Source organism: Cyprinus carpio, chromosome A25 (assembly GCF_018340385.1).
Source record: "Cyprinus carpio isolate SPL01 chromosome A25, ASM1834038v1, whole genome shotgun sequence".
Classification (NCBI taxonomy): Eukaryota; Metazoa; Chordata; class Actinopteri; order Cypriniformes; family Cyprinidae; genus Cyprinus; species Cyprinus carpio.
In genome coordinates this window covers 21,196,685-21,223,355 of record NC_056596.1, presented here as the reverse complement: position 1 = coordinate 21,223,355, position 26,671 = coordinate 21,196,685, and the positions used below count along the sequence as shown (strand labels likewise).

At 34.6% G+C, this 26,671-nt stretch overlaps 1 pseudogene; it reads right to left on the bottom strand.

Moving 5' to 3' along the window:
- Positions 1-692: 692 nt before the first annotated feature.
- On the bottom strand, positions 693-22,048 carry LOC122135711 (annotated as a pseudogene).
- Between the last annotated feature and the right edge of the window lie 4,623 nt (positions 22,049-26,671).

Below are 26,671 nucleotides of genomic sequence, written 5' to 3'. Positions count from 1 at the left end.
AAAAGAAGATATATTAAGCTAATATTAGGAATTGTTCACTTTCATAGGTAAAACACTGAGAAATTTTTCAAAAGTACTAAAGTAATTATAGTAATTATTAAATCATTAGCCCTATTTTAACGATCTAAGCGCATGGTCTAAAGCGCATGGTTTTAAAAGAATAATATTTATTGTTTTTGTAGAGGTAGCATAAAAGGAATCCTGCTGAAATGTAGTAGGTCTGTTTATATGCACATACATGCAAAAAATACATTAATTATTACATTAATCATAAAAATCTAACAAACTATTTTAAAAATGTATTTATTTAAATACATAAGTCTAATAATAAAAAATACTGTACATCTTAAAAATTGATTTGCATGTCTATGATTATATAGAAATCAGGATCAAAAATCTAAATTAGAATGTGTTCAAAACACTTTATGGACAGAACTGACATAACATTTTTTGTATGGTAGTACATAACTGTGCTCAGTTTACTGAATTTAATTAATGTCATGAAACAGAACTGAAATGGCACCAGGCCTGGCTCAAATATCAAATAGTTCGACAATATGAATGCTATTAATGCTTAGATATTTCATATATCAACACCAGCAAAAGCTCGTGTAAAATTGAGAAAAGAAAAGAATCGTGTTATATCAGTGTGCTAACAAAGCTTGCATGCAATGACAAATAGGTTTATATCACGAAATGTGCACAATGATTGTCATGACAACAGCAACGTTTATGGCAACGGTAGCTGTGAGCTCCAGGATAGAGCAAATCCGCTGCAGCCCTGAGGTGACATGTTATTTTGCCTGCTACAAATAACGAGCACAACTGGATTTCACTGACGCAAAAGGGTTCATTTTGATTTATTATCAGTATTATGAACTTTTTGAAATCTAAATCTTAGCGTGGGACTTCGTCACTCTCTGTACGTCACTGAAAAGTGATGTACAGGCATCATGATCACATGCTCAAGAACTCAAATTTACACATGCTGCATATATTTGCCAAAATGGAAACCAAGGATTTTCAATTGTATTTGTTGATAAATTAAATAGAAAAGTAATGCGTTTTGTTTATTTTAAAAAAGTAACTTTGATTTTATGGTGTGAATTTACCGATAGGAGCATCTAGAGGAGCATGTACATTAATAATCCAAAAAGAGCTGGAAATGCCCATGGTTGTATGATTTTCATGGAAAATCGCAGCAGTTCTGTGGCTATTCTGATCAGTTTAACCCTGGAGCCAGGCCTGAGTGTTGCCCGCATTCATTGCCTGGAATGTGCCATTCAAAAACCAAGCCTCACCACAGGAAGTTTGGCCACTACAGATGCGTTCCAAGTTCCTGTGACTTAACTGACCAGAGAAACGGGAGGTAGTGGAGCAGTTTGTACCTCTGAGTAAAGTTTGTGCAGAAAGGCAGATTGTAACAGGAGTGACTGGTGACGTGTATTTGAGAGCCTTCATGAACCGCCTTCCTCCAGTTCTTTATTCCTCTTTCTTTTTCTGTTCCTAAGAAAAAACATGATTTTTATTAATTATACCAACACTACATTGACACAACAAGAAAGCAGTCAAAGCAGATATTTAAATCTTGCAACCAGGACATACATTCATTGGAAACATTTCAGTCAAGTAATATGCACTTTTAAAAAATTAAAGGTGTTTTATTGGCTTTCATGTTTCCAAGAGGAACCATCCAAGGAACCTTTCAAGGAAGCTTGTTGCCTTCCATTGCCAGTGTCCTCAATCTGGCAACCCATGTGAGCATTGAGTCTGAGGAGGAGGAGGAGGCGGGAGAAACAATTCTCTCCAATATTTTGAATTTGGACCACAGTACCCATTTCAGCCGCTAGCTGTCAATATTACATATTGCTATTCAGTGAAATGTTGTTTCATTTTTATTAATCTTTTGTGTATATGTTGTTTGCTTATTTATGTTTTTAGAATCTGTGCAGCGCATTGGTCAACTTGTTATTTTTCAATTGTGCTTTAGAAATAAATTGCCTTGCCTTGCCCCTTACATACTGTACCTCCAAGAGTGTGTATTTATCAGCATTTCCTGTTGTGTTCACAGATGTATATTTTTATTGAAAAACGACTTTCATATGGCTTCCAAAGTGTCGGAACGAGTAGTACAAAGATCTTTTGACCATGACGTCCCCCTGCAGATTCAGTCATGTGTTTTTACGACTTACCTGGAATTGTGTTGTCCAAAACAAACCCAAAGAATCCACCAATGAACATGTGGGTGGTGAAGAGAATCATTATGAGCTGATCCAGCTCTTTTATGCCTGTTGACAGATACAAAACCATTCAGATCACAAAGAACCAGGCAGACAGTGACAGATGTCCAACACATGGTTATAGATGTAAGTAAACGGGTAGGCGTAAAAACTAAAAGATATCTTATTATTATGCCTTAATAGGGTGGATGTTCTAGGGCCAATTAACGTCCATCTGACGAGACTCACACAGCAAGTGTTGGTCAGGAGTTCAATGTGTCGGCTTAAAACACTAATTCCTGAAAGCCTGTCAATAAACTGCTTAAAAGAGCCCCTGATAAAGCACTATTGGACTTTTGTGGATGCAAAAGCCCCCTTGTTTTAAGCAGTGTTAACAGAAAACTTGGGATGAAGATTAGGACAAAGTTCATCCTAAGGGTGCACTGGCCCGGATGTCAAAAAAGGGTCCGCTGGTTTTTACATGCACTGTAGTTAAGGGAGGAGATTACAGCAGAGTCAAATGGAGACTTGTAAAGAGGATTGGCAGATAAGTCGCCCTAACCTCAGGAGCCCAGACAATGCTTTTTACCAATGTAGATAAGCTTGGAATGTGCCACTTGCACCGACTGACCTCCCACATTGCATATCTCAAACAATTAATGTTACTTGTCCTGTTCAGTTGCTAAAGCAACATTTGCATCTAATGCCCAGCAAAGGAGTCCAGACTGGAATTGTTCTTCTAATATATTTGTTCTGTTATTTTGTTTTCAGTTTTTTTTTTTTCTCAGAATGATTCTGCTCAAGTGAATTTTATTGGTATAATAAAGAAAGAGAGAGAAAGAGAGTGTTACTTTATCAAATATAATATTATATAATATTGAGTAATATATACATAATAAAAATAATATACATATTTATATTCACACGCTATTTAACTAATTGTTCACTTAATAAAATGCAAAAATGTTATTATTATTTTATATACACACACACACACACACACACACACGTTCATATATATTTATAACACAACACACACACACACACAATACATATATATATTATATATATATATATATATATAGCTTTAAATTAACTTTACATTTTACTCATCAATATAATTGTATGTAGATGTATAATCTTATTTATAAAATAATTATAATTTTTAAAACAAAAAAAAAAAAAATATTATATACATATATTATAATCACTATATTATTTTTATATAACTCTAATAGATATAATATATATATATTTCTATATCTACTATCATATATATATATATATATAATAAGCTTAAAATTAACATTTACATTTTACTCATCAATATAATTTTATCTAGATGTAAATCTTATTTATAAATAATTATAATTTTTTTTTTATACTTAAATAATTCTATTTATTTCTTGTGACATTTATATCAAAGCAATGATCTGATAAAAAACAACCAAATTTTTGTGGGCATGCCTAGAGTATTTGTGCAAGATCTGTTAACATCACGAGCAAACTCTTTGTCTGCTGTCCAGGTTTTGGTTCTTTTGATATTTTTGGCAATACTACAAGGTGCCCATGTGTTCAAGGATTACTACCAGCAGTCTATCTAAAACAGCACTGACACTGAATGATCATATTATGATCATTTATAATGAGATCTACAAGTTGTCTGTAGTTTTTACTATTACTGTTACTGACTAATACCACTTTTTTATATACCCCATTGCTAAAAAGTTAAATACTTGTGTAAATTTGTATGTATTATAATGTTATATTCACCTGTGTTGATCGTGCCTGGGTTCGAGTGAAACCAGGTTGGGAGCACAAGACCACTGAAGGTTGAGAAGCCAAGAATCAAGAGATTCCTGGAAGAGTTCAAATCCACATACTGTAAGAAAAACAGAAACATACAATGAAATATGAATGAGATGATGACCCATAGTATGTATTTATTTAGATGAAGTCACCCTGACATGCAATTTCAAAATAATGACATATAAATGCATGATGACTATCAAGTGTACCTGAAGATTGGAAATTCCCACTGCTGCTACCATCCCAAACATGACGAGGAACATTCCACCAATGACAGGGTCTGGAATAGTTATAAAGACAGCGCTAAATTTACCAAAGAGTCCCAAGATGATCATAAGAAGCCCGGCGGTCTGAAATACCAATCTGCTGCCAACCTGGCAACATCAAAAGATAAGTCATCCAAAACATTGTAATGAAACCCAAACCAAACAACCAAAAAAACATTTTTAAACATGCAGGGAATATAATTTCCATTCCCATGTAATGGAGACAGATTAAGAAAAAAGATTAAGATAAATACATTAATTTTTTAAAATAGCATTACCCTGCGAAAGCTGCATTACAGATGTTTAAACATTCCTCAAAAATGACATTAATGTCATGTGTAGCCTCCTTGAGAACCAATGATGGCTTGAAGCAGTTTGTAATAGATTAATCCCTCAATTCCATAATTTAGGTAAGAGTTCAAAAGTGCAGAGGATGCTCAGAAACCAAAATAATTTACAGGTTCTGGAGGATTTTTGAGAAGAGTGGGCACCTTCACCGCACAGGAATGATCATAAAAGGTACAAACAGTCATTGAGAAGGCAAAGATCCCAAACAGCTTGAACTTCTGAACAGGATAGCCTCAGGATGACTTGCAGGTTCTTATATATTATAAGTATATCCAATTTTATCCACATACATACAATATACTCACATAATATATTGCAAATCTCAACTGCTTGATTGTTTATATTGTCACAAAACGTAGCCTATATTTTTGTCAAGCTCTTATATACATATATAAACTATAAAGCATAAATATATCAACAATGATTCTCTGTGCTGCTTGGAAACAATGTGTATTGGGAAAAACACTATGTAAAATAAAATTGACTTGACATGCAGTACAGATGGTTACTACACTACTATTGTTTTTGAAATAAGTCTCACCAAGGCTGCAATTACTTGATAAAAATACAGCAAAAACAGGAATATTGTGGAAATATTATTACAATTTAAATTAAGTTTTCTTTATATAAATATATTTTAAAATGGAATTTATTCCTGTGATGCAAAGCTGAATTTTCTACAGCTATTACTGCAGTCTGCAGTGTCAAATGATCCTTCAGAAATCTTGCTTATTTGCTGCTTAAGCATTAATAATGGTTCTTATTATCAAAACTTAATATCTTTGCTGATTATCATTTTTGTGGAAACTTCGATTAATTTTTTCCAGGATTCTTTGATGTAGAGAAAGTTGAAAAGTACAGCGTTTACATGAGGTAGAAATCTGTCACTTTTGATCAGTTTAATGTCTATGCTGAAAAGAAGAAAATCTCTCTCTTTTTAACTTAACCCAAACCTTTGAATCATGGTCTGAATCATCAGTGTATCATGGTTTCCGAAAAAATATCAAGCATTTATTAATATATACTAGTTTAAACTTTAATAATGTGTATATATATATATATATAGATATATATATATATATATAATATATATATATATATTTAATAACATACCACGATATTACAGTTTTACTGTATTTGTAATCAAATAAATGCAGTCTTGGTGAGTTTAAGAGACTTGTTTCAAAAAGAAAATTATGTCAAACTTTTGACCGGTGGTGTACTTAAGTGTGACTTCAGGAGAGTCAAAGTTTTAGTTGAAAAATTGCATAAAAGTGAACAAATTATTTGCTTTGTTAATGTACAACAGAACTGAATTTGAACAAGGTGTCGGTGGCAACAACAATGAAGATAGTTATAGGTATTATTATCAAAAAACAGACAAATCCTACCCTTGTAATTCCCAGAGCGGCGATATTCTGACTGTAGGAGGTGGTGCCATTACCAGTACCCCACAGGGCAGCCAAGATGCAACCCACGCCTTCAACTGCAATGCCACGGTTAATAGCATGCGTGGGCGGTGGAGGCGCTCCAGAGAGACGAGCGCATGCATAATAGTCTCCAATGGACTCCATTGTTGAAGCTAGTACTCCAGCCATCATGCCCAGTACAGACGACACACTCACAGTCGGTGAACCCCATTGTCCTAAAAAAGCAAGGGTTAAGAGATGAGCAAAGTTCCTTTGCAACAGTAACATTCTCCTTAGTATACTTTGCGATGGAAATAAAAATAAGTACATAGTTTTTACACTGACATGCTGAGACTAATGCATTGCATGTTAATGAGGTTACTAGGAAAATCATTTTTCAATGCACTTGAACTAAATAAACCTTTGGATTGTTTTTTTGTTTTCTTTTTGCGTCATGGAAGCATGTTTACTTTGACTCATATCCAAAATTGTACAAGATTTTAATCAAATAAATAACTAAAATACCAGATTTTAATCAGACTTTTCCGAGTAATACGGAAGTGTTTGTTTCTCAAGGCTGTGAATGACAGTTAAATTGGTAATTAACAGAAGCCAAATTAAATGACAGTTCAGAGGGTTCATTTGACAAATGCAAAAGGAAAAAAAAGTATCATGGTTTCTACAAAAAATATTAAGCAGACATTATTATAAGAAATGTTTCTTGAGCACCAAATCAGCATATTAGAATAATTTCTGAAGGATCATGTGACACTGAAGACTGGAGTAATGCTGCTGAAAATTCAACTTTGATTCACAGGAATAAATTACATTTAAAAATATATTAACATAGTAAACCGTTCTTTTAAAATAATTAAAAAAAACTTACTGACCCCAAACTTTTGAATGGTAGTGTTTTATATTTTAGTAAAACACTATATAATATTTATTATATAAAATTTACTAAAAACATAATTATTTCTTATTGTAAAGATTTTACCTCTGTCTAAAAAAATACATAATAAATGAATATTTAATACACTCTGACATCCTTAAAGGGATAGTTCACCCAAAAAATAAAAATAACCCCATTATTTACTTACCCTCAAGCCACCCTAGGTGAATATGACTTTCCTCTTTCAGCCGAATACAATCTGAGTTATATTCCAAGCTTTATAATGGCAGTGAATGGCTGTTGAGATTCAATAGTTCAATAGAAGTCCAATAAAGTACATCCATCCATCATAAAAAAGTACTCAACAAGGCTCCGGGGGGTTAATAAAGGCCTCTTGAAGTGAATTGTTGTGTTTTTGTAAGAAAAATATCCATTATTTAAAACTTTATAAACAACACATTTACGAAAGATGGTGGTTCCAGCGGATGTTGGAGGACGCGGAAGCGCAGAGGAAAGAGCAAAACCAAACGCTGATCAAGAATCAGTAGTACAAAACTAGGATTTGTACAGAAAAAAATAAAAAGACTTCAATATAAGCGATGAGGAGACTGGTTTTCCTTAGCTGTAAACAAAACTTGGTTATAGCGAGACTGGATGGCTTTGAGGGTGAGGTAATTATCCCTTTAATACACTTAAAACATACACTATAAATAAAAAAAGCTATCCAAAAGTTATCCAAAATAAGTATCTACACTATTCAGTATATTCACAGATCAGTGGCTTCAAAAGACATCTGCTATCATTCAAAGTGGATGGCTGAGAGGAGCATATAGTGTAACGTGAGGCTCGTGCTTCTTCATTCTCATATATCAGCCCGAAGCCTCAAGGGATTTAAGTGGGTCAAGCGAAATGATGAATTGCACTCAGTAACATTCAGACACAGATGCAGTCAAACCTGTATTATCTATCTGAAGATTAAAATTCCACATTCCCCAACATGGAAGCCTCCGGGTGGTACAACTTACAGGCTTTATCTAAAGAACTCAAATGGGATGCTGTGCAAAGTAATGCTGCATACCTAAAGCTGTTTCAAATACATATATTTGCTAGCAGAGGGGCATTGGGTGTTGAAAGCATTTCTTAATACAACAGAACCATTAAAAGAAGATGAAACGTGTCTCAGACATTAATACACCACACTTTTATGGGTGAGAATTGACCCAAGCAAAGCAAACTATGTTTCTCTGTGAATGACAGTTGTTAAATCTTCTTCAGGGTGAACTAGAAGAGCCCCATTCATGTCACTTTATCACCAATGCCCCTGGAGCAGACATATCTCTCATCTCTGGATTCTGAAAGAAACACACTGCCATTCAAGATGGCTCATTCTTCTTTAAACAGACACGTCTTTTAAAAACAGCTGGCAAAACAGCTCTTGGGAACCAGCTTTGACAGTACTGTTGTAACAGTTAACGTTCAAGCTCATCGACTATGAAAATCAGCATTGATGTGACGTATATTATTCATAAATGGCAGATGTTTTTTTATGAGTTCCAGGGAAACCATATATCTTTGCATCAAACTGTTCATTGTCTTTTTCTTTTTTTTTTTTTTTTTTTGTATTTTAATTCATGATAAGATTCATTTTGATTGTTTCATCTGGAATTTTTACAGATAAGAGATAATAGATATCCATGTTTTTTTAACTATGGGAATTTTTGGGCCCTGTGGATTTTAGACATATCTATTAAAATATATATTTTTTTTCCTGAAATTTCATTTCCACAACAATGCAACTTGTTTTTGTCAGATATAATTCTGTGATAGAAACATTTTAATTTTTTTTTTTTTTGGAAAAGATCTGTGTAACGCTTCAGTTCAAAAAAGACAAAAGGCAAAAATGAAAATTGAAACCAAACATTCATTTTTTTAGCTACTTCATAAGTTAACAATTGCCATTTTCTTTCCTTGTTTTTAATTACTTTTGCTAAATTGTGACTTCAGAAATTATCATTTGATTAAATAAAATCTAAACAATTTTAGATTGCTTTTTTTTATCTTACAATTTGAGCTGTGGGCTGTACCATTAGTGCGGGGGTGTAGCCGCAGAGCGTTTCACAAATGCTTGACGTGTGTCCTACTAAAACAGTGACACTGGAGGACACACCTTATTAATAATAAACATATAGGCTACTATTTACAGACAAGCAGAATAGCCCAAAACATGAAAGCAAATTGCTCTAAATTGCATGTAAAGTGTTTTGTGCCCCACTAAAAACCTAAAGAAAATACGTGGCTTAATGGACTAAGACAGTGGAAAAAATTAAAAAGCCCAAACTCAGTATATTTATTAATACAATGTATTAATAAAGTATAGGTTAGGCTACTGAGAATATGAACGCTACACAGTAAACTGGTATCCTCCCATAGGCTTAATGGAAGAAGACGGTGTAAAAGTATGGCCAAATTCGGTATACACCTTATTAATGTTGCAAACTATATTGCCCTGGCTACTGGGAAGCAGATGTGACCGGAATATGAACTCGACATGCAAAGTCTCAAGTTAAGCGTTTTCCTCCCTTTGAAAACCATTGTTTGAAAATGCTTAATATGGCTTAATGCATTAAAACAGTGATTAAAAAGCAAAGCATACACCTTATTAATAAAGCATAGCCTACTATTTACACACAAGCAAAAGAGCCCATTATATGAACGCAATGCGCAAGTTTCACGTGAAGCAATTTCCTCCCATAGAAAACTTTCTGCCATACACACACACACACAACCACCGGAGGCCATTCTAAAATGCTTAAGTTGGCTTAATGCATTAACACTGTGTTTTTAAAAGAACAAAAAGAGGCCATTCTAAAATGCTTAAGTTGGCTTAAGTGTTTTTAAAGGATTAGAGTGCAACATGTTTAATTACGCATTAAGTGATTTTCTCCCAAGGATAACATTTAAATTGTGGCTTAATGCATTAAACCATTTTTAAATGACCAAACTCAATTTTAACATTATTAACATAGGCTAAAGCTTTATTCATAAACACCAGCCATGAAAATCCGTCTACATGTATCTAAGGGGAATTTTTGAGCTATAGAATATACATTTGAAAAACATTATACAGTAATTTGCTATGCTGTTTGTTATTATACATAGAAAATTGTTTTAGATTTTTATTCAAATGATCATTTCTTAAGTCACAATTTAAATGGAGAGAAAATGGCAATTATTAATTTATGAAGTAACTAAAAAAAAAAATGAAAAAATTAATGCTTGGTTTTATTTTTGCATTTTTGCATTTGCACCATATGGTTACACGGATTGGAAAATAGTTTTGCAAAATTCAGAATCCAGAATTTTTTTTTTTTTACAAAAGCTAAAATCATATTTAGCATTTAACTTATCCTTATTTAACTTGTTGATATTACCTTTTTTTAAATTTATTTGTTATCTGTTGAAAGTGAATATTTTTACATATTATTTCTGTCTCTCTCTCTCTAGTCTATACAGCGTATATATATATATATATATATTATATATATATATATATAAATTGAGAAATGTATGCAACACAATGTGATAAATATTTTTAAAAAGGGTGAAAATGTTTGAAATTACGGTAAAACAATAAAATCTTTACATAAAAAATTTATAAAAAAGACAATGACAAAATTGCTAAATTTTTGCAAAAAGAAAAAAAAAAGAGGAAAAAAAAAAAACAAAGTTAATTGCTGTATATTTTAAGGAGGTTCACCTGGATAAGGCACGTAGAACCATGCAGCAGTTTTTACTGCATTAAGATTGATGTCTGTCCTGGCCATGTAGCCGTACTCATTTGGAGATGAGGGCAGGGCATTGAAATATGTCAGCAGGAAGCACACCAGCCAGGCTCCGCACATCCCAAATAAAGCCTGTACATTAAACACAACATACATAAACTTCTCTTTCTCCTTTTTAAAGGTTAGACTTTACAGGCTGGATTTATTGGCTTACTTTCATGCCAATTAATGTCAGTGGTTCATGTTAACAATGCTAGCAATGGTTTTGATATCTGTAGCATGTAAAATGTGACAAGCAAAGCATTAGCCCTGGGGCATTTCTTGATTTTTGCCAACACTTAAAGCCAACAAGAGGCGAAACTATTATTTTCAGGTTAACCCTTTCCAAAACGCTTTTGACAAGATGGAAACCTTGCAAATGCATCATGTGTATATCAACATTTAGCATAATATTGTTAACTGTTCCATATGTTTATTTCTTTTGCTTACTTAAAATAATCAGTTTTTAGTGACCCTGAAAATTATATGACATAATTGTATAACATATACAAAGTTTGAGGGCCTCAATGAAAATCACATTGGGGCATTTTTTTAAAATCCCATTTTAACCTGGAAATGAGTTTTTTAAAACATTTTAAACTACATCATAAAACATTTTAAACTACACCATAAAATGAATAAGACATTTTTGAATAAGCACTATTTCTAGGTCACTGATTTTACTGAAGGACTCAAAATCATTCTGTCACTAAAATAAAATGAGGACATATATAATATTAGGAAATGTACAAAGTCAAGTTAATTTTTCACTCAAATTGTTATGCTATTATATAATTTGTAATGACAATTTGAAAAGCAACACTGAAGTATTTTCTCTAGTGGCCTCAGACCTTCGGTTCCCACAGTAGATATACATACGCAATTACATTATACAGACATAATTACGATATAATACAAATAAAATACACTCACAGAAAAGAGTTTGAAGAGAGGGTACTGGAAGACTTTCCACTTCTTGTCCTTATAAGCAATGAGAGGAAGGTTAACTTTGCTCAAATACTGGGAGAAGAGAAGGATCAGGCCAACAGTTCTGTAGAAAGAAGACATCATTACAGACTTGCATCAATTATACTTACTATACACACAATTATACAAGAATCAATACTATGGGTGAGAAAAAACCCTAAGCAATCCCGTATAAAAAATACACACAACTTAATAATAAAAAGGTATATATGTGATAAAAAAAAGTAAAAGATAAAGTATGACACACACACACACACACACGCACACACATTTCCTTTTAAAATAACCTAAAATCATAATTCTGATCACAGTTATTTTAATCTTTCAGTCTATTTCTTTATCTGTTTTATAGATTTTACCAAAGAAAAGTCAAATTCTTTCCAAGCATCTCTGCCACGTTTAAACCCTGGTTGAAATCTAATCTTAAATGTTAAATGTAATCTTACCTTCCAGCACAAATGTAAATAACCTACAAACTGGTTTGTAACCAAGGCATAGTTTTAAAACCGGATATATTTGATTGAATTTTTCAGATTGATTTCAGCTACAAAGGGTTCTACACACTGTATATGTAGTAGTAGAGGTTTAAGATTAGTGAGGATCAGATTAAGGACTGGACTAGAATGAGGAATAGGATTATGATTAAGGATTTCTTTTAATGTGATATTTCAATTAATACCCTAATTTTCATAGCATCTGCTTTTATAATTAAATAGCAATGAACTTCAAATAAAAGCATATCAAAAAAAAAAAAAAAAAATGCAAACAAACAAACAAACAACACACACACACACACACACACACACACACACACACACACACATCACACTCTCTGTCATCTCTCTCTCTCTCTCTCTCTCTCTCTCTCTCTCTCTCTCTTTTTTTTCTCTCTCTTTTTAATAGCATCTCTTCTATTGTACACCAATTAATGCTGATAGAAGCCACAGTCTGAATCTAATGTACAGGGCTTAGGATGAGTCTCTGACACACATATGTGCCTTCAAAACCTTTGTTTACTCAGAGACACCCTGGACAGGGAGGGGGTCCTGAGGGGCGAGATGCTCAAAACCTTACCCAACAATAATGTATTCTCTTAAGAATGCTTTTCAGCAAAAGGATCTGACGCGATGTATTATCATGTAAATGAATACCGTAAAGAGGGTTGATCTGTACAGATAACCTCACCCCTGAGGGACGTTTTGTTTTTAAAGGGGCCTTGCATTGCATAGTCTGCAGAAGCCCTACACCATCAGAAATACAAATTACTGTATTGACTCAGCTCGCAAAGTTACCCATAACTCCACAGTAACTCACAAAGCAGCAATTCCCCAGTGGCCTCCTGACTTCTGCTTGCCGGGCCTGGATGAAGAGCGACAGTCCTATGAGGCTGATGGTGGGAGCAATGGCCAGCGGCCCGATGAACCTCAACACTAGCCCCCCGAGACCCGACAGACCCAGAACAAGCTGAAGCATTGAGGCCATTAGAATGTGCCCCCTGGATCTACGAAAAGAGAAGAAGAGTTGTTTATTCATTAAGCGATTTTATTTTTCTTGCCCATGTTTTTTAAACAATAATTTTCTATTCTGAAACAACAGGTCAGGTTTTTAATTTGTTGGGGAAGGGAGGGAGGTTAAATCATAAAAAATCATTTGTTTTTGCTATGAAAATTTCTGAAGTATTATTATATCTGAATAACACGATAAAAAATAATAACTTGTAATGTAAATACAGCAGTAAAATCTCCTGATACAGAGAACAACAATATAGTTTTTACAATATGACTCAAAATGAACCGTAAAGCTCAAAGTGCCCTTGAGTGCAAATATTTGGTTATGAATATATAAAATATTATAGTTTTTCCTCTCATTCAAGACAAGAGCTGCTCTCAAAACATGAGATTTAAAAGGTAAATTTATTACAGTAATAAAAAAAAACAATCTAATCTTACATGAGCAGAAAACTTATAGTTCAACATGATCTCATTAGTATTAGTAACATTCTTACATACATTTTTGTACATTACTGAAATCTATTGGCAGCTTCTAAAACAAACCTTTCCATCTTTAGAGACGTGCAAATGTTTACGAATGCTTTTTATGAATTTTACTGTATTTACTGTAGATTAATTCCATATGTTTAATGACGCCACAATTTATCACTTTACTCTGTACACAAATCAACAGTGTTTCTCTTGTATTTCATTCTTGTGAGCTCCACAAGAATCTGCCATTTAAAAGGTCTTTAAAACATTTCTGTATTGCAAACATTAGACCATGACGCTAGCAACACTAAAATCGTGGGTTTGATTTCCAGGGAATGCATAAATTTATTAAATGCATATCTTCACAGTTGGTTTGAATAAAAGCATTCACCAATGCATAAATGTAAAAGTTCAATGAGAGTATCGTTGGGGATTGAACTTGCTCACAAAGCTTCCAGCAATTTCATTTCAGACCAGGCTTTTTAATGATATGCAAGTCTCTAAAACTCACAAAAATGTATGTTTGCACTTTCCATGTGCATATGAATGAGACCACCCTGTGTAATTTGAGCACAGAGTGGATCATTATTGTCCGTCGGTTGCTGGTGACTCACATTTCCTCCTGACACATGACTCACAGCTCAGAACAGCCACGCTTGTTTCAAACTCCAGCACAAAGCGAACACTGCAATTATTTTGATCAGCTTTGAAATGACATTTCCTACAGTACCTCACGCATTCGGACTTTCCACACCTCATCATCATCCACTAGGAGCGCTGCAGAATCTGTGGCATTAGGGTGAGGGGTGGCACCTGTGTCTGGGCATCTCCACTTGGGAAGGGCGAGGATAGCTAAAGTCGGAGTGATGAAGGTGAACGTCCCTCCTTGGAGGATCGGCAACCTGAGAATACATAAAGGATATTATTTGCGTCAAGACTATTTTATGTATTATCATAAAAGCATTGGCAGTAATCATAGAAAACAATATAATATTCCTTTCATTGAATTGTAGGTCTCATAAAATCTTTAAAAAGCAAATGTTCTGGCTGAAAAAAAAACTAGAGCGAGAACGATTGTTTTTAAGGTAATAATATTCAGTCAGTATTTACTCTCATGTCGTTTCAAACCTGTGTCGACCTGTTTTCTTAGAGTTGCTTTATAGATAGATAAAATTTGTTTCGTAACTGATGTAACATTGACACTACAATTGACCCTTTGCAGGGGAGTTTGATTGACAAGCAGTCAGACCACATCATAATGCAGAATCTAACATTTTTTTTCCGACAAAGTCGAGACAGGAGAGTAGATTAACATCGGTGGACTTGAACATGTAAAGTCAAAAATAATTATGTGTATATGACGTCTTTCCATGTGTGTGTGGTGTGTACTGATGTCCTTCCACTGTTGAAACAAGATACCTTATTATGTTAATACATGTTTGTGTTGTGCTTTAACTAGTAAAGAGGAAAAGTTGATCGGTTCATGTGGCCCTTGAACTGAGGTGCTACAGCGATCTGTCACAACACAATTCTTACAAAATGATAAAATTTGAGAGCTGACATAGTTTCATACCAAAAGTAACCTGATCAAATCACATCAAGTCACTTTTATTTCTATAGAGTTTTATAGAATATGGCAGCTTCATAGTGATAAATAACAGACTCTATTGAACTAATATGAACTCAAGGTAAAGTTTTGCACTTTTTCTGATGGCAGAGTATATATACAGTAATTCACATTTGAGCAATGTTTATCCCAGTACCTGGTCCCGAGGGTGGTCTGTAGCAAAGTGCACATGCCTGAGACAAAGAAGATGGTGGAGATGAGCTGACTTTTGGCAGCGTTGTTCTCTTTGATGCACAACGGCTCGGCTAGGATGAGAGGAATTGCCAGGATGCCACCAAATGCCAGTATGTAATGCCTGTGTGATGCAAGAAACAGGAATAAATAGCTAACACAATGACACCGGACTTAGGCTCATCGCAAACAACCCGTTATAAGGGGCGAGACACAAGGGAGGACAGATGATCACAAAAAATGTTGCAAATCTTAAATGAGGCCTGACTGAGCCAGGGAGACAAAAATGAAAGACAGATGTTGGCCTATCTGTTGTGAATTGATTGCCCTTTTTACTCTCAGCAGTACGCTTTCATAAATTTGTCGGGCTCAGAAAAAGTTAAACTTGGCTAAACGCTCAGTATCTTTGACAGGCGATTACTGTGGCGGATACAGAGCACAGGAAAGAATTTACACAGCAGTTAGAAACAGGGAATTAAATTCATTTGTCCACACTTAAATTCCTGTTGTTTTTATTGTTTTTCAGCAGTTCTGGTTTATGCCTTCACAGCTTCCTTTCCCCAGAAGTCAAGTAGTGTGGGCAAAACAGTTTTGAATTGAACTTCATTTTATCACACTAGAGGGACTGTATTAGTGTGAAAATACTGGTAATGAAAGCAGAAACGAGTCGGAGGCTCTAAGGGAGTCTGCACTGACATGAAATACCAGGTCTCTCCCTGCTTTTTTTCTCCTCCTCTGTAAACACCGGAGAGATGAAAGTGAGCATGCTGGAGGAGTGAGGCTTCTTCTTTGTACTCCTCTTTGCACACTGCACATCATCTTACCTCACATGTAGATGCAAGTCCCTTGTGTACCTTCCTGCCCTTTTTTCTCCCCCCACCCAGTTGTCTTTGATCTTCATGTGTTATGTGGACAAATAAATGGAACACTTTGGCTCATGTTCCCCTCACCTTAAACATCAATGCATATAATAAGGAATAACATCGTCTAGAGTGGCAGCAAAGCCTTGAGGCGCTCATGGTGATTTCAAGCGTCAAAGCAAGCAAGAAGTCATTCGTTTTTAATGAGAAATGGAGGTTTTGAGTGAAAGAGACCAAAGGTGATGCAACAACGTTGTAAAATGGAAACTGTGAAGGCCAAGAACTTTTATATATAACCAAAATGTTTTACAAATCACTCCATCTCTAAAGGTATGGTCACATTTGCCGGGTGATTTTGCGGATGAAATCCAGTCATTTCAATAAGAATTGGGAATTTCTGGAAAAAAAGTTCAAGTTTTCAAGTGCGGTCACATGAGTTTGCTACGTTGACCAAGAGAAAAACTGCTTGGTTTGAAAGTGACTTCTGTGTGAGCTGTGCTTCATATATCACTACACTATTGACGATAGACAGTGGAATCATTTTTTTGGCTGCAAAAATTTCACAGATATTTTGCCAATATGACTGCAACTTAAGACAACTGTGGAGACCAATGGCACAACTATAACAGCACAGAGGAAAGATAACGTTGGAATCCCTTTCAGAGCTATACAGGTGTATATCTTGAGTTGGTAAACCTTAAAGCTGCAGTGTGCTCTTAGAATAAACATTACAGTAGTGCGAATGAACACTTATTTATATATAGTTATTGTTATAGTTTTTGTTCTTCGTGTGAATGGACCTTAAAGGCATAGTTCACCTAAAAATTAGAAAGCTTATAAATTGGAATCGATCATGAAATACATGATCCCCATTCCGGAACATCTACTAGAAAGCAACAGCTTGAATACTCCCCATTTTAAGCAGCTAAGCACTGCAATCAAATTAGCCGACTTGCAGACTTGCAGTGTAAATACGTCTTAGGTTTTGTATTTTATTTTATTTTGGAAATGAAGACAAAAAAGCAACTGGAGTCAAGGGTCAGTGAAATTACGCCTCATTGTATGTAAACAATAAATAGGTGATTGGCGCAATGCTGCGCTCTCTACACCCAAAAAAGACTTGCTATGTATAAAATGAGTGGATCTGTGAGATGTGACCAAGCTTCAGGGCAGTATTCCTGGGTATTAAGGAGATAACCTTATCTTTAGTCACCCTGATCTTGCCCTTCAAGGCCACTCTCCCACCTAGATGATTACACACCCACTTTTTCTTGGCATGCACTGAGGAGAACTCTAGCCTCAAGCTGTCAGTTTAACCCTGAAAGGCCATTAAAGGTCCCCTGTGACAGAGGTTGTTGAAATCAGGAGAGACCTCTGTCCACTTATGAGATGTATGCTTTAAGACGCTTCACGCGTGTGGCAGGGGTTAAGCCGCATTTGTCGCATGTCGTCTCTCACCAAACCCAGAAGAATGCAGAGGTACCAGGGTGGGCGATCGTTGATGGAGTAGATAAGGTTGCCTTCAGGCTTTGAGTCAAGACTCTCTTCCAGACTGTCGGCACAGGGGTCAGCAATGACGGTCTTCTCAGGGTCATGGCTGCCATCTGAAATCTGAGGGTAGTGGAGATTAATTCCAACATATTGTAGGAGACTCAGGATTGAGGTTAATTGAGAGAGCAAAGGACAGTGACCACTAATCCTTCTGAGAAACAAGATACGGAGACCTGCCAATGTCTAAACATTCTAGATTATCATGTAATTAACTGGTTTTATTCCACTCAAAAAAAAAAAAAAAAAAATTAATATGGATAAATTACCCTAAAATAAATTAATTTATACAAACAAAACTAATTTTTATGGGTTATGATGTATAAATAACTCTTTGAGGTAACAACTGCAGGTTAACCTACTACTCTAATAAGCATATATATACTTTAATACATTTTGGATAAAACTCCATTTTTATTTTCTTGTTTAATTTACTCTTATTTATTCTATTTGACATTTCTCACACTCTTCTCAGCAACATTTTCTATTTGTTGTTTCAACAAGCAACCAGTACCAACAAAACATTTATTTATTTATTTTAATTTTGTTAAAATATTGTTAACTAAAATCAAGTCATAGTGAAGTTTCATTAAATTGAACACTTTAATTTTTAATTATTTATTAGTTATTTTTTAGGAGGTATGGCCTTCCTTTCTATCTTCATGACTCACTCTTTTTTTCTTGTGCTTCTTGCTCATTGAGAAGTTCATTCAAATGAGCACTTATCAGCCAATAATGGGCTCAGTAATGTTCTGTCTGTGGTTGATCTGCTGTTAAGGAAAACCAGGACAGAGCACCTCATGGGGGATATACGATACAACAAACAAGTGACTTGTTTTAATGCGTTACATGGTCCAGCGCATATGTAAGCATGCACAATTTTAAAGGGACTGCTCTTTTCTTTTCATTTCATTTCATAAGCTACATGTCCTCAGTTCAAATTCAAAACATAATTTCTTTAAAATTAAGGATAAGGATTCATTCATGTGTTTACAAACAAGCCACTATGATGATGTGAGACTGATGATGTCTTAGTTCACCAAAATTGAAACTTCTGTCATCATTTACTCACCCTTGTTTTCATTGCAAACCTCTATGACGTACTTTCTCCTGTGGAACACAAAAGATGATTTTGGCAGAATGACAGTGTCAGTCACCATTTCTGTTATTGAATGGGCGAAAAAAAAAAAAAAAACATGCAACAGCAGTAAATGGTGACTGAAGCTGTTTGAATAACATCACCTTTTTCTGTTTTCCACGGAAGACATATGGATTTAAAACAACATCAGTGTGAGTAAATGATGACTGATAAGTTTCCAGCTTTTACAGACAGATAAACAGACAGACAGACATAGGATAGATAGAAAGAAAGAACTTTTAAGAGTCAAACATCTAGTTATTCATACGTTTGATCAATGAATTAATACCCTCAACTAGTCCAGCCCCATACAGATTGACACATAGCTACTTTTTGTGATTTATTAGTACCTAATTAATGTCACAAACATGTCCAAATGATTTTACAGCAACGTATCAGCATGTAGTTTGGCAAACATATCATGCTATCCGGTCACTTTCTTGAGATGCGTCTAACTGATAAGGAAATGTGTGGATACTGTGTTTTCAGAGTTGTTTGAATGTGAAGACGTGTGATTTATGACTAAGGAATTTACAACTACACTCAAATCCACATACCACCTTCTTTCTGGTTGAGGTCCAGGGGGTGAATTTGGCATTAATGCTACTGAACCTCATTAAATGAATTAGGCCTACACCATGTTTACCTGAGCAACGCCGCCCCGGGCTCTCGACGCACGGGGCTTTTCTGAACGGTTTATACTGCCACCTAACGTTACTGCTTCATATCGATACCGTGTTGGTGTTGAAAGAACTTAGGCTTTAAGCCCCTCCAGTCTGTTTTCCCAAAAATCATCACGGGGCTTTTCTGAACGGTTTATACTTCCTCTCAGCTGTTGTTGTATATGTAAAAACACAGTCCTGCTTCAGGACCAGCTGTGATGTTAATTGTGCCAGTCAAGTAGTCAGTTCAAAGACCATAAAAACCCGCCATAAAGGATATAAATACATAGTTGTTTATATTGTTAAAGGGTTTGCATACAGAGTAAACAAATTCTGCAAACAGCTGTGGTTTATATAGCGGCTACCGCCTCCTAGTGGTAGTTGCGTTCACATTTTAGGCATCGGTTCTATCTGACTCATGGTCATGGATTAATCCACCTTGATAAACTTGACACGGACACCTCTACTGGCTTAGCCTAGAAGTTTAAGTATTTTTATCTTATTTATTTATTTATTTATTTATTTATTTATTTATTTTTTTTATTTTACTAAATACAATACTAAATTTAGTAATGTTATTTAGTTGTGTTATTTCACAGCAGCCAGAGTGACTCACAACTATGTTGTTATTCACTGTGTAGGTTTGCAGATTTTTTATGTTTAATCAAGGGCTTAATTACTAAATTACTCATGACAAGAAAATTTCATGTGCTAAGTGACTGGTCTTTTGTAAAAAGCTGGTTGAGGGAGGAGGGTTGGTTGTTGTTGGACTAGTGTGGCTATTTTTTGTACTTAAGGAAGTAAACAGAGATTTGGATGAATTGAGAAAGTGGCGTGTTTATCTGAAACTACAGACGGTGCCCCATTGTTTCCCCTGAAAGCCATCTGACCTTTATAAATCAGTTTTCAGTCCCTTATTAAATTACGCTGGTCTTGACGAGCCTTTTCCTCCACAGCATATGAAACAAAATGACAGACAGGAACTTATTCATCTGTTATTTTATAAGATGTTATAAGTAAACTTAATAATTAAATGATTAAAGATATTCTCAGAGAATAATTAAAATAAGAAAATATGTCCTTAATTATTATGTTTATTTTTCTCACCCTAGTGGATGGATTTTATTTATAAAATGTATAATTTGCATAGGTTTATACCTTAAAATATGATTTTAGTTCAATAAATGCACAAAATTAAATAATAAATAAAGTGTCTTATTATAAGGATTTTTAGAAAACAAACTTTTTACACAAAAATGATTTTTCTATTTACATAATCTCATTCTATCAAAAGGTTTTATGTGTAAAATTGATTGAGATTTATACTTTAAAAAAACATTTTATGTCAACAAGATACGATATTCAATAAGAAAAAAAAAGTAGTCATATCTTATTTTAAGGATATTTAGAAAAATACTTGTAAATGATTCTCTTACATCATATTGGAATCTGTATTATTTAAAATGAAACTTCTTATGCAGTTCCATCGCTTATGTCATTTTTTTCTGATTTTGTGGATATGTGTGTTTAGAAACTGGCATTGTAAAGCATATTAATAATACATCATGTGGTAGCAACAAGAATTTCACTAAAACATCAGCTATTACCTCAACAAGCCCAGCATTCATATGAGGCCTCTCAAGACCACAAGTTAGTCTTATTAACTTCTCAGATTACTCATATAATTCCATAATGACAAGATGGTTATGATGATTTGAAACTGATCCTTAGAAGTTTGGAATCCAGTTTGAACTACAACAGTTACGTAAAAATGTTGACTTTGTTTTTCAATAAGCATGACCCACTGATATATTAACCACGGTTAACCCATAATCCACCAGAAAACAATGTACACTAGTGTTGTTTCACATTCAGGTAACATGTATTCACTAACTAGTGACAAAAACTGACAAAACAAGCCCCATGGAACAATTCCAGGGCTTTCCATAAAAACACATGTGATGAAGAGAAACAAACAGCATTGATAAGAGTGTTTTTGTTTTCCTCAGGATCAGGCTATTTAGAATAATTTGTTTGGCACTTACTTGGAAAGCTGAGTCCTGTGACGCCCTGGTTTCTTAACACAATGTCAAGCTTTTTGGTCGCTGTTGAGTGAGATTCATAGCTGACCTGTAGGTTTGTGCAGTAAGGCAGCGGCCACACTTCAGAAGTTGAGAGTTGAGAGACACTGGCCTTTGCAGTTTTCTGGTCAGGCTGGTCGTCAAGGAAAACCGGAGCTGTGCGTTTACATGTGCCTTGGACTCAGCATTTGTGTAATCGGCAGCTTGACTGAGGGTTTTTGGAGTCATGGTGCCTGTCCCTGAGGACTGCCGCTACGGACACTGATAGGGGCCGCAGGACCACACGAGTGCTCCAGAGTGTTGTGTTGATTTCAGGCATATTAAAGCAACCCTGACTGAGCATGACGAGGACCAGTGGACAGGAAACATGACAGTGAAAATCATGAATCTATTCTCCAACTTGGACAAGTTGTGAATCAGAAACCATGAGAATTGACCCAGAGTTCATCAAGAACCGAACAGCATCCCTTATTACCTACCTAAAGACTTGTGTCTTTATATTCAAACAAGTCATATCATTAACTGATATAATGTTAAAATGTCAGCTTGAACTCTACTTTAGTCTGCTTTGTGGTAAAACAGAACACAGGATGAATTAAAGTTCATCAGTTAACGGGTTTTTTACCGAAGTCTTTGCCATCAAATTTATTTTAATTATTATTATTATTTAAGCAGGCCTTTCAGTAAACAAGGGTAAATTGAAATAGAGAACATCCTTGTTTTGTTTTATTTTATTTTATTTTAGTTTAGTTTAGTTTAGTTTAGTTTAGTTTTATTTATGTTTAATTATGTTTAATTATGTTTAATTATAGTTTTAATTATTTATATATTTATATATTTGTTTGTAAAATTATTTTAAATAATAATATAATAAATATTATTGTTATTATAATTATAATTATTATTATAAATAACTTCCATTTCTGCAGTAAAAGTACAATAATGTGCAGTAAAAATTATATTATCTTATATTATAAGTAAAAGGTTTATGATCGATTTTAAAAATAATAATAATAGTAGCAATAAATAATAATATTATTTTTATTGTAATTATTATTATTATTATTATTATTAAAACAATACTTTCATAAATCATTTTTCAGTAACATTATAGTAAATTTGCAGGAATAATATAATATAAATATTCATTATCTTATTATAATACATAATATTATTATCTTATTAAAATCCTGTTTATTAGACCATTTTTATAAACTGAAAAGTGTCATCATTAAATGCACTGTCATTTTGATGATGACAGTTCTGACCCTCTTTGCTTTAAATGCCTCTTCACTGTCACAAATCTAATTCATTAACAGATCCCTCAAAGCAGCTCGCTCTTAAACGATCTTGTCATTACGGCTTTGTCTGTTGGATTGACATGTGAAGGATCAATTCGATCTCTTTGGACCCCTTTTTAGCAGACATCATTCTGCCACCCTCATCAGGCATCAGCCAAATAAAACTACTGCCAATCAATAGATCACATTCAACAAGTCTTTATAATCTCATCAGAACAGGACAACTGACAGCTGCTCTGAGTTTGTCATCATAATCTGTGTGAAAGGTGACAGCAGCTCCACTCACAGAGTCAGGGTGATACATTAAAGATGTGATTTGCATAACTTTTTTTCGCCTGGAATTTTATTGTTTTGTGTCTTTTGCTTTTTCAAGCATAGTCACCAACCCCCTACGCCGAACAGCTGGACAAACGTCTAAATATACGGAAACATTTCTTCCACAGTTAAAACCAAAAAACTCTTCAGTGGTAGACTAGAAAGAAAAAAAATTCAATAAATTCATTACTGATATAATATAATGTTTTATTATTATTATTATTATTATTGTTTTGTAATGCTTTTGAAAAAAGTTGCTTTATGCTTACAGAGGCTGCATATATTTGATTACAAAAATATAGTTAAAAACCATAATATTTCAAAATATTATTACAATTTAAATAACTGTTTTCTATTATAATATATTTTCAAATATAATCTAAAATTGGCTTGTAGAAAAAAAAGTAGTCTAGCGATATGTAGTCTCGTGAGGGAATGATTTGACCAAATTAGAGAGGGGTTATGAAACAATGAGTAGACACATTCATGATTCCAGACCCTGAAAGAGAGAGTTCAATCCGTTTAGACTCTGACGGAGCAGAAACAGAAACACAGTCAACCACACAAAATGAAAGGTTCAGCTCTCTGTCATATAAGCATTGACATCTGTAGTCATTCCATATCTATGCTCCCTCTATTCTCGGAAAATCTCAATTAGATACTGATTAACTCACATGAAAAACTCACATGCACTAACTGACATTTCAGTGCTATATAGAAAACAATATAATGTGATATATATTCAGAATAACAAAATAATATGACTATGAAAGGGATATTTTGGGTTATTCTAGGGTATGTAATACTCTATAATTGGTATATTTGTATGATATTCTAAGGATACATTATATTCTATAACTGGGATATTTTAAAGTTTATATGACAAACCCAGACACTTAAAACATAAGGAATGATGTTATACATTCTTATCGGTTCACTGGGGATGCTCATTTCCACTCAGTGGAGATAAGTGTAATTTAAAAAGGAAAATAACATATAAAATAGGAATAAACATATTCCTCCTGTTTCATGCCATAGTCATTTCCCCTTAAATTAATGTGATCAGCTGAAATGGAATACTGCTGTTTTCTCATAGAACTTGCCAGGAATGGTCAAAGTTTCCATATGGACAAGCTGTGATGGTGTTTAGAGGCCCCCCAAGCGAAATCTCCAGGATCTTAGGGGTCCTGTGGGGACTCTAAGAAATCAGTGAACTTATGTGGAAAGGAAACGATGGAATGCTATATCTAATGCCAAAAGCCCCACAAAACATGCTCAAATAATTTGCAGATGTTTATGGCATGTTTGCTGTGGAGTTGTTTGCATGTGGTAACAGATATGCAGGCCACAGTATCTAAAGAGTTTTGAATATTCCTTGCATGTCCATATTGCTGTCAGGTCGAGATTTTACATGACTATGCTATATGATTCTACTAAGGTAACTAGTAGACAATGAATTGTTTCATGGGAAGTTTTTTTTTTTTTTTTAGGAAAATTTACATTGTTCCTGCTTGAAGACAGCATTACCTTAAAAGGTACAGTAACAAAAAATGACATGTAAAACTACATTAATATTTTTGATGAGACAACACTTTGAAGATTACAATAGATACAATAGATGATTGTATCTACAATAGATTATTTTATTATTAAATGTTAATACGTTCCAAAGGTTCCATTGTTTTCATTGTTGTATAATTGATTCCAGTGTCTTTCAACTGTATATTGACCGTATTTAATAATATACCAAAGTTTGTCCAGCAGATGGCAGCACGTCTCTTCTAATGCGCCACTGCAAACTCCTGACATCATCAACCTTGGGGGCAGACAATCCATGGTAACCCATGAATGAATTCACACAGCTGACTGTAATGAATGAAATGGGCCAAAAGATAAAAGCTGAAGAAAAAACACAGCTCCCGTGAAAGACTGTGTCACATGAATGCTTAAACATTCGGATCTGCTCTTGGTGAATATTTAACATTATGTATAGAGCTCAAGATTTGCCCTGGTTCATAGTCCAGTTAGCCTCTGCTGGACGGTAGAGTGCTATAACTACACTATTTCTGTCTGTCTCCAGGTCACCACAAAAACCTCTGAAAGAAAACAACATCCGGTCTCCAATCTGTAGTACAGATACATGTCCAACAGGAAGGGACTGATAGCATGTCTGTTCAACCGAATCAGGCCAATTAGCTTCCTGTGAACACAGAGTGGAAAGTCAATAGTGACACAGAGGGGTCACTGGCCACTGGCTCTTAATGACATGCTGAGAGGAAGCAGGATTAGCGAGGGATGATGTCATTGCTGCCACCAGCAACTGTGCCCTGAATGACATTTCTATTACTCTGTGTTGGCTTATAAAGAAACACACTGCCTGGTTTAATGTCACAGAGACACAGACGGACAAATGTTGGTGGGTCATGAAAAAACCGAGGGGATACATTGTGCTTTTCCTTTGATTTATTTGCTTATGAATCATACAGTGCACGGCTGAATTTATATTGCTTCATGCAGCAGAATGCGTGATTTGTTCAAGTCTCAGTACGACTTCTTAAAGACACAATAGATTCCAATACATCTGTGTTACATTACATCTGCATTGGATCACTTTATGGCTCGCCTTTTTGGAAATCTTAGTGATACGGAAATATATGTCACGTTGCCATGTGCACCAAAATCAATACTTTTCTCATCCCAGCATGCATGAAAGCTTGGTTGCTGTTGAAACGGTTCTGTTTGTTGTTGTTTTTACAGATGGGCATCTGACTGTACAGTTTCAAATGTTTCCAGCCAAGGGTTACTGGAATAGTTTAACAGTAATATTAGAGGGATAGTTAAACACAAAAGAAGATATTTTGAAGAATGTTGGTAATCAAACAGTTGACGGTAGCCATTGACTTACATAGTATAGGAAAAAATACTATGGAAGTCAATGGCTACCGTCAAACTCTTTAGATGAATGACAGAATTTAAATTTTTTGCAGTGATAAATATCCTTTAAAGCAAATTACAGAAAAATTAAGTGTGAACATAATATCATTCAAATGTAGCCACAAAACAAGGTCTGTTCACACCAAGGATGATAACAATAACAATAATGATAACAATAAAGCTTTAAGTGAAAGTGACGTGACATACAGCCAAGTATGGTGCACTTGGATACATTGGACTGTGGATATGGATACTCAGAATTCGTGCTCTGCATTTAACCCATCCCGATGTGTGCACACAC